Here is an 8,836-nt window from a genome sequence, read left to right on the forward strand (position 1 = left end):
AGCATTGTTTTCCCCGAAGCTTCTCGCCGGATCTTCGTTCCTACAAGCCACAAACTCGATCCCAAGCCACAAGAAAGCCTCACACGAACCTATATAACGTTCTAACAAGCTACACAACACATAAACACGCAGATCAAGGAATCTCCATCTTAGATAAGCCATGGTCATGCACTTACCTTTGCCACAGAAGAAATCCGACCCAAACACAGGAAGAAAACGGTCCTAGGAATCTCCTACAACGGTCCCAGCTACAGATCTCTACAGGNCGCCACAAAGGCCACACATGGCTAAACAGCCCGCCACAAAGGCCACACCAGCCTGNTCTACAGGAACAGCCTCAAATCTCCCAAAAACCTCAAGAACACTCAAGAACCTTTTCTCTCTTCTCCTTTTCATTCAAAAACGGCCATACCGTCGAATGAGACAAAACTCAAGTTTAAGGGTTTTTCCCTAACCCAAAACGCAATGTTTAACTTAAACCTCGACTGAGAAAACCGAACATGCATCGACCGATGCAATCCCTAAACCAGGATTTCAGTTCNGGACAAATTCTAACTCACATAAAACTTTCCATTTTTAGACTTTCCACTTATGGAAACTTTCCACTTTTAGAAACCTCTAAATCAGGAAAATTTCCCTCAAACACTGCCTCACGGAAACTTCGTACCCCGAGCACCAACTCATCTTGTTACTTAGTCGCACATNCTCCCCACCAACATAGATTCGTCCTCGAATCTCGAACATCCATCAGCCAAGGACTCCCGTGCAATCGTCTCCACGGCCCGCACTCCTTCGACTGATCTACGAAAGGTCACCTCTAGGCGATAGACTCACGTTCCAAGCATTATTCGCTCTCAACTTTTGGACTTTCNCCACGGACTACAACTGGGACCAGGCTAGACAAGTTCAAGTTGCGACCTGATTCTCGAACCACTTCTTGAACCTTGCCTTCATCTTTGCCTCTGGCTCCCAAGTCTGCTCCTCAACACCATCACAGTCTCATCAAAGGAATCTTCTTCTTCTAAAGTTCCTTGATCCTCCTCTCGAGCACCCTCATNTTTTACTCACAGGCCTAAACCTTGAGTTTTTATCGGCTCCTCATCAGACTGAAGTCTGCATGCATGATATTGGCTCCTCATCGGGCCGAAGCCCGTATGCCATAATATATAAAGAAGTCCAATACTCGTCTCTCATGTTGTCACCCTACAGCGCGCCCCCANATCCTCAGGAATCTTAGCCAACAACCGATCATCCTCACGGAGACACTTCTGCAACACNCAAGCCACAAAGTCTCAGAATATGACGGTACTAGGAGAACCTAAGTCCCCCAAGAGTCGCGAGCAAACAATTCTGAACATGTTTGAGTCCTATCCCTATCAAGGTTTCCTTCCCANAAACCTTATGGAATGCTCGCATAACCTCAGGTAACTCCAGTCTATATGCAACTGGTCCAACTCGCTCAATCACTCTGAACGGACCCATATACCTACGACTCAACTTAGTCTCAGTCAATGACCTTTTTGGACCCTGCAACATGGCCATATTGAGGTACACTCTATCTCCAACCTGAAACTCAAGATCTCTCCTCCTCCTATCGGCATAACTCCTCTGCTGATACAGAGCTTCCTTCAAGTTCAGCTTGAGAACCTGAATCTTCTCTAATGTCTCTTGAACAAAATCTTCCCCGTACATGCTCCTCTCCCCCATCTGATTCCAGCATAACAGTGTACGGCACGACATCCCATACAAAGCCTCATAAGGAGCCATGCCAATACTCGCCTGGTAACTATTGTTGTAAGCAACCTGCTCCATCCACTGCCTATGCCTCAAATTCAGCTCGGGCTGAGTGAATATATACTTCAGGCTTTTATGATCTGTAAACACCTTTACCTTTGCACCAAAAAGATAAGATCTCTAAATCTTCAGGGCAAAAACTACAACACCCATCTTCCAAGTCATGAGTAGGATAGTTGTCCTCATCCTTCCGAAACTGCTGCGAAGCATAGGCAATCACCTTCCCATGCTGCATCAATACACATCCCAAACCAACTCTGGATGCATCTGTATACACTACATAAGGTTCTTGTAAGACCCCGACCCTAAAATCTCGTACATGGCCGTACAGGCCGATAAAAATTTCTTAGGGCCTATGTAAATTCTACTCGTTCGTTTAACAGTTTACAACAGCGGATATGTAAAACAGGTGAAATAACTTAAAAATACGCATTCATTAATTCCAAGGTTCAATTCATCCTTAACACCCATGCATGGTAACAATACAAATCTTAAAATAAAAGTCCATAAATTAAAACTACCCAAGACACCATCCTCTCCCTCCCTTGCCTCTGTCACACGAGCTGTAGTGACTNGTTCCTTGATCCTCCTCTCGAGCACCCTCATTGGTCTCGCCTCCAAAGTCATGTTAGGTTGAAGATCCTCAGGAATCTTAGCCAACAACCGATCATCCTCACGGAGACACTTCTGCAACACAGACACATGGAAAACCTTATGGAATGCTCGCATAACCTCAGGTAACTCCAGTCTATATGCAACTGGTCCAACTCGCTCAATCACTCTGAACGGACCCATATACCTACGACTCAACTTAGTCTCAGTCAATGACCTTTTTGGACCCTGCAACATGGCCATATTGAGGTACACTCTATCTCCAACCTGAAACTCAAGATCTCTCCTCCTCCTATCGGCATAACTCCTCTGCTGATACAGAGCTTCCTTCAAGTTCAGCTTGAGAACCTGAATCTTCTCTAATGTCTCTTGAACAAAATCTTCCCCGTACATGCTCCTCTCCCCCATCTGATTCCAGCATAACAGTGTACGGCACGACATCCCATACAAAGCCTCATAAGGAGCCATGCCAATACTCGCCTGGTAACTATTGTTGTAAGCAACCTGCTCCATCCACTGCCTATGCCTCAAATTCAGCTCGGGCTGAGTGAATATATACTTCAGGCTTTTATGATCTGTAAACACCTTTACCTTTGCACCAAAAAGATAAGATCTCCAAATCTTCAGGGCAAAAACTACAACACCCATCTTCCAAGTCATGAGTAGGATAGTTGTCCTCATCCTTCCCCTTCAGGGCAAAAACTACAACACCCATCTTCCAAGTCATGAGTAGGATAGTTGTCCTCATCCTTCCGAAACTGCTGCGAAGCATAGGCAATCACCTTCCCATGCTGCATCAATACACATCCCAAACCAACTCTGGATGCATCTGTATACACTACATAAGGTTCTTGTAAGACCCCGACCCTAAAATCTCGTACATGGCCGTACAGGCCGATAAAAATTTCTTAGGGCCTATGTAAATTCTACTCGTTCGTTTAACAGTTTACAACAGCGGATATGTAAAACAGGTGAAATAACTTAAAAATACGCATTCATTAATTCCAAGGTTCAATTCATCCTTAACACCCATGCATGGTAACAATACAAATCTTAAAATAAAAGTCCATAAATTAAAACTACCCAAGACACCATCCTCTCCCTCCCTTGCCTCTGTCACACGAGCTGTAGTGACTCGTGCTAAGAGTAAAAATCCAAAGTCAAAATTCCTCGGACAAAGGGAGTTGGGAAGACAAAGGAGACCGAATAAGGAAGGACAGTCGAAACAGAAGAAGAAGGGCCACGAAATCAACATTGGAACCGTCCGTGTCCATACCACGTACCATGTACCATGTACCGCAGATCCATCCGAGAGCGTACCACAGATCCGTCCGTGTCCGACCGCCTGCGTGCGTTAATGAGAAGGAAACTCATTAATAATTATTTTGTGGGCAATTTTAGTGTTAGTGGGGAGGAAACCCACTAAGAATTATTTATTTAAAGTGATGGATTAGTGGGAATATTTTCTTCCCATATTTTGTCTTAGTGGGATTATTTTAATTAGTAGGTTTGTTAGTGGAGCACTAAGTGAATAATTTAATCAAAGAGAGAAGTGGAGGAGAAGCTTCTAAAATCGCCACTTGTTCGCCATGCAAAGAGAGAGCCGCATGTCCAGCCACTTGTCCCAGCCAGAATCACACCATTTCTACTATAAATAGGAGGCCTTGGTGTGTGTTGAGAGAGATTTTCGTTTCTCTTGCTAAGTTAGAGTAAAAGAGAGAGCTAAAGAGTTAAGAGAAGTTAGAGAAAGAGCGAGAGAGAGAGAGTTCTTTCCTTAGAGTTTCTCTTCCGCGAGTTGTTAGCCAAGTGCTGCTGTAGGAGCTGTTCGTGTCCAGTCCTTGCTAGAAGTCTGTTTAGATTTTGTTCTTCTCAGCCAAGCCAGGTGAGTTTCGATGCATGTGATATGGCACATGATAGGTGGGGTTTTTAATTGTTTTTGCTTAGGATTTACGGGTTAAATCTAGGCATTTTCGTGGGTGTTGGGGTAGATTCGATTCTTTTCTTCTAGATTGAGTTCTAGATGGATAAGTCTCGTTTTCTTTGTTTCCTTGCATGTTGGTGAGGTTGTGTCTAGCACTTAGTCTCTAGATTTATTTCTAGTTTCTTTGTTGCTTGTTTCTGGTTGCATGTGGCTTGTGTGCCTTGCATGTTGTTATTGTTGCATGTTGCTTTGTGTGCATCGCCTATTGTTGTTTGTAGCTTGCATGTAGCTTGTGTGCTTTGCAGGTTTGTTTGGTTGTGTGTTGAGGTTGTGCAGGAGAAGACTTCCCCAAGGCCGTAATCAGAGCGGATTACGAAGACTCGGAGAGACGGGGTTGCTGCCTAGGGCCGAGTACTACACGATGGTGTAGGCGAGAGCGCCTGTAGAGAGGGACTCGCATGTGATGTTCTATGCCCGCGTGCCTTTGTGGCTGTGAGTATAGGTTTTCACGGGTATAGGGGAAGTAACGAAGTGATGAAGTGATGAAGTGATGGAGTGAAGGAGTGAAGGGCCTTGAAGATGAAGAAGAGTTGTTAGCTTCTGCATGCGTATACTTTGATAGTATACTTATTGCATGACTAACTTGCATATTATCTTGCTTGTTTTTCTTGCATTTGGCTTGCATGTTGCATTTGAGTGCTGCATGTAGTTGTTGTTAGTTAGCTTGCATGTTGTGTGTTGCTTGATGGGGTTGGGGTTGGGTTTGGTTTCTTGTTAGGTTTCCGAACTCACTGAGTGTTAGCACTCAAGACTCCATATTTGTTTTGCAGGTAACCATAATGGGGAAAAGCCTTAGAGGGGAGCACATGACGTTAGGCCAGCCGGTGTAGAGTTGCGTTGCCTTTGCAAGATGATGTTTTTGTAAAATTAAATTATCATGTTTTGGATCTAGGCCTGGTACCAAAAACGTTGTTAATGTTTTATGAACGTATTTTGTTAAGTAATTAAAGTATGAAAGTTGTTTTATTAAAGTGGTGTGGTTCAAATGGTACTAGCCTTGTTCGGGCCAACACAACGCTCCAGGCCGCGAGGGTTACAAAGCCTAAGCAGGCTCGATCGTGGGCGGAATTGTGCTAGGGAGGACCGGTCGGGAAGTCTGCAGCTTACGTACCTCGGCTGTAACACCCCAGTGTCGTTCCCATAGTAGCGTTCCGTTTCTGTCCGTTGGCCTGCGTGGTCATAGGATGGTTCAGGGGTGTTACAACGGTGGTATCAGAGCATGGTTATGATGCTCATGGAACACACGTTTTCAAATTATTTGCAAAGGCAATTTTAGGAAACCGGTACGTCCTTGTGCATTTTAGGTAGATGGGATTAGGACTTACCCTTTGGTGCTGGTGCAGATGTCAGACCGAGGAAGTGAAGAGGGATGGTTGTGGGGTGATTCAAGAGTTGAAGGAGAAGAGTGGCGAGACTCACTGGAGGGTGAACAATATGACGTCGAAGATGAGTGGCAAGAACCGTTGGAGGATGAACAATTTGATGCTGAGGGAGAATGGCAAGAATCGTTAGGAGGTGATCAAAACAATGTCGAAGAAGAGTGGCAAGAGCCGTTAGAGGGTGATCCATATGATGTCGAGGGAGAGACAAGATCAAGAGAGAATGACGATCAGACGATAGAGAGGTCGAGTTCCAAAAGAAGTGGGTCGCAAGGATCATTACCCGGAGAAAGATCAAGATTCATGATGGAAACATTTTTCGGTGGAGACTCGTCTGGTTTGCGTTTTAATAATCCGGGTCAACAGCGAGCAAGTTTCCGTCAAACACCTAGTGTACAACCTGCTTATCACGAACCATATGAGCCAAGGAGTGTGCCGCCAAGGCAAACGAATGTCCCTCAAGAGCCGAGACAAAGGAGTGCACCCGAGGAGCCAAGACAAATGAATGCGCGCAAAGAGCCAATAGGTCAAGAAAGTGGACCAAGAGATGATAACGCTTATGCGACAGCAAGCGTCACACCCAAGGGAATCAGAGGCTCTGAGCTTCCTGAAGATTGTGAGGGTTATGAAAAATTTGGGAACTGAGTATTTTATAGGAGGATCGAACACGTTTGAAGCAGATAATTGGTTGCAAAGCATGGAGAAGAATTTTGAAGCAACCTGATGTCAAGAAGACTATAAGAAAGATGTTGCAGTGAACTACTTAAAGGATGATGCTAGTTATTGGTGGACTAGTGTGAAGAGACACTACGGTCATTGAGATCCAACATGGGCAGAGTTTCGAAAGGAGTTTGAAGGAAAGTATTTTCCACCGGAGGCCAGAGACAGATTGGAGAATGAGTTTATAAACTTAGAACAAGGCGAGAAGAGCGTTTGAGAACTAGAGTCAATCTTTACTCGACTGCGAAAGTATGTGTACCGAGGGCGAGACGATGAAGCAGGTATGGCACGCCACTTTTTACATGCGCTACGACCAGATATCCAAAGTAGGCTCATGTCTGTCACTTACCAACGAGTTGAGAAGTTGGCTTAGAGAGCTGTGAATGTGGAGGAGCACATAGAAATGGAGAAGGAAGCCATGCGAAAAAGACCAAAAGAAGGGAAGGCGAAGATGATGCCAAGTGGTGGTGCAACCCGAAAGAAGAGTCGATCCGACAAGGAAGGGCGTAGTCCAAAACTGGGAAAAAGAGGAGTTGTGTGTTTCTCATGTGGAGAGTCGTGCCATTATTTTTGAGAGTGCTCGAAGGCCGGAAAGAGTAATCGCCTAGTGCCATCTCACATCATATGTTACAATTGTGGCAAGGGTGGCCATTATAGGGCAGCTTGTCTGATGATCAATGCCATAATAGTGGAACCAGAAGCAGAATATCCCCCACTGACCAGTCCCGAGGATGAGCAACTTGTGAAGCGGCAAGTGTGAAGGGATCGCGTGTATCCTTCCCCTTAGGTAGTTAACCCTTAGAACTTCAGAACCGTGTGGCGATCGGGAAGGTAAGTATGGGTGCTAACTCCATCTTTGTGTGTTTGTGTGCTTGTGTGTTTGTGTGTTTGCGTGTTTGTTGTCCTGTTGTGTGATAGTTGTCTAGGCTTGTGGAAGCATTTGGTGGTGCTAGTACAAGTCCTAGTTGTTGTGTGCAGGAAGCCTTCTAGCTAAGCGTTTTAGAGAACCCTTAGTGATAGGCCGTGTAAGGAAACCTTAGTGTTCTAGGTCGAACCTTTTTCCTAGCCTCTTATGGAAGTGTTGAGTTTGGTCGAGCAAGTTGGGTTGGTGGCTGGAAGCAAGTTCGTGTTCGAGCGAGTTGGCCAAGATCAAGCGCACAAAGGAGAAGAAAAGAATTGAAGCAAGGCACATTAGAAAGAGGACCAGAGGAGTTCAAGGGGAATTCTAGGACGAATTCCTATAAGGGGGGGGAGAATGTAGTGACCCGTGCTAAGAGTAAAAATCCAAAGTCAAAATTCCTCGGACAAAGGGAGTTGGGAAGACAAAGGAGACCGAATAAGGAAGGACAGTCGAAACAGAAGAAGAAGGGCCGCAAAATCGACGTTGGTACCGTCCGTGTCCGTACCACATACCATGTACCATGTACCGCAGATCCATCCGAGAGCGTACCGCAGATCCATCCGAGAGCGTACCGCAGATCCATCCGTGTCCGACCGCCAGCGTGCGTTAATGAGAAGGAAACTCATTAATAATTCTTTTATGGACAATTTTGGTGTTAGTGGGGAGGAAACCCACTAAGAATTATTTTAATAAAGTGATGGATTAGTGGGAATATTTTATTCCCATATTTTGTGTTAGTGGGATTATTTTAATTAGTAGGTTTGTTAGTGAAGCACTAAGTGAATAATTTAATCAAAGAGAGAAGTGGAGGAGAAGCTTCTAAAATTGCCACTTGTTCGCCATGCAAAGAGAGAGTCGCATGTCAAGCCACTTGTCCCAGCCAGTATCACACCATTTCTACTATAAATAGGAGGCCTTAATGTGTGTTGAGAGAGATTTTTGTTTTTCTTGCTAAGTTAGAGTAAAAGAGAGAGCTAGAGAGTTAAGAGAAGTTAGGGAGAGTGAGAGAGTGAGGACTAGAGAAAGAGCGAGAGAGAGAGTTCTTTCCTTAGAGTTTCTCTTCCGCAAGTTGTTAGCCAAGTGCCGCTGTAGGAGCTGTTTGCGTCCAGTCCTTGCTAGAAGTCTGTTTAGATTTTGTTCTTCTCAGCAAAGCCAGGTGATTTTCGATGCATGTGGTATGGCACATGATAGGTGGGGTTTGTAATTGTTTTTGCTTAGGATTTACGGGTTAAATCTAGGCATTTTCGTGGGTGTTGGGGTAGATTCGATTCTTTTCTTCTAGATTGAGTTCTAGATGGATAAGTCTCGTTTTCTTTGTTTCCTTGCATGTTGGTGAGGTTGTGTCTAGCACTTAGTCTCTAGATTTATTTCTAGTTTCTTTGTTGCTTGTTTCTGGTTGCATGTGGCTTGTGTGCCTTGCATGTTGTTATTGTTGCATGTTGCTTTGTG

This window comes from Camelina sativa, chromosome 19 (assembly GCF_000633955.1).
Source record: "Camelina sativa cultivar DH55 chromosome 19, Cs, whole genome shotgun sequence".
Taxonomy (NCBI): domain Eukaryota; kingdom Viridiplantae; phylum Streptophyta; class Magnoliopsida; order Brassicales; family Brassicaceae; genus Camelina; species Camelina sativa.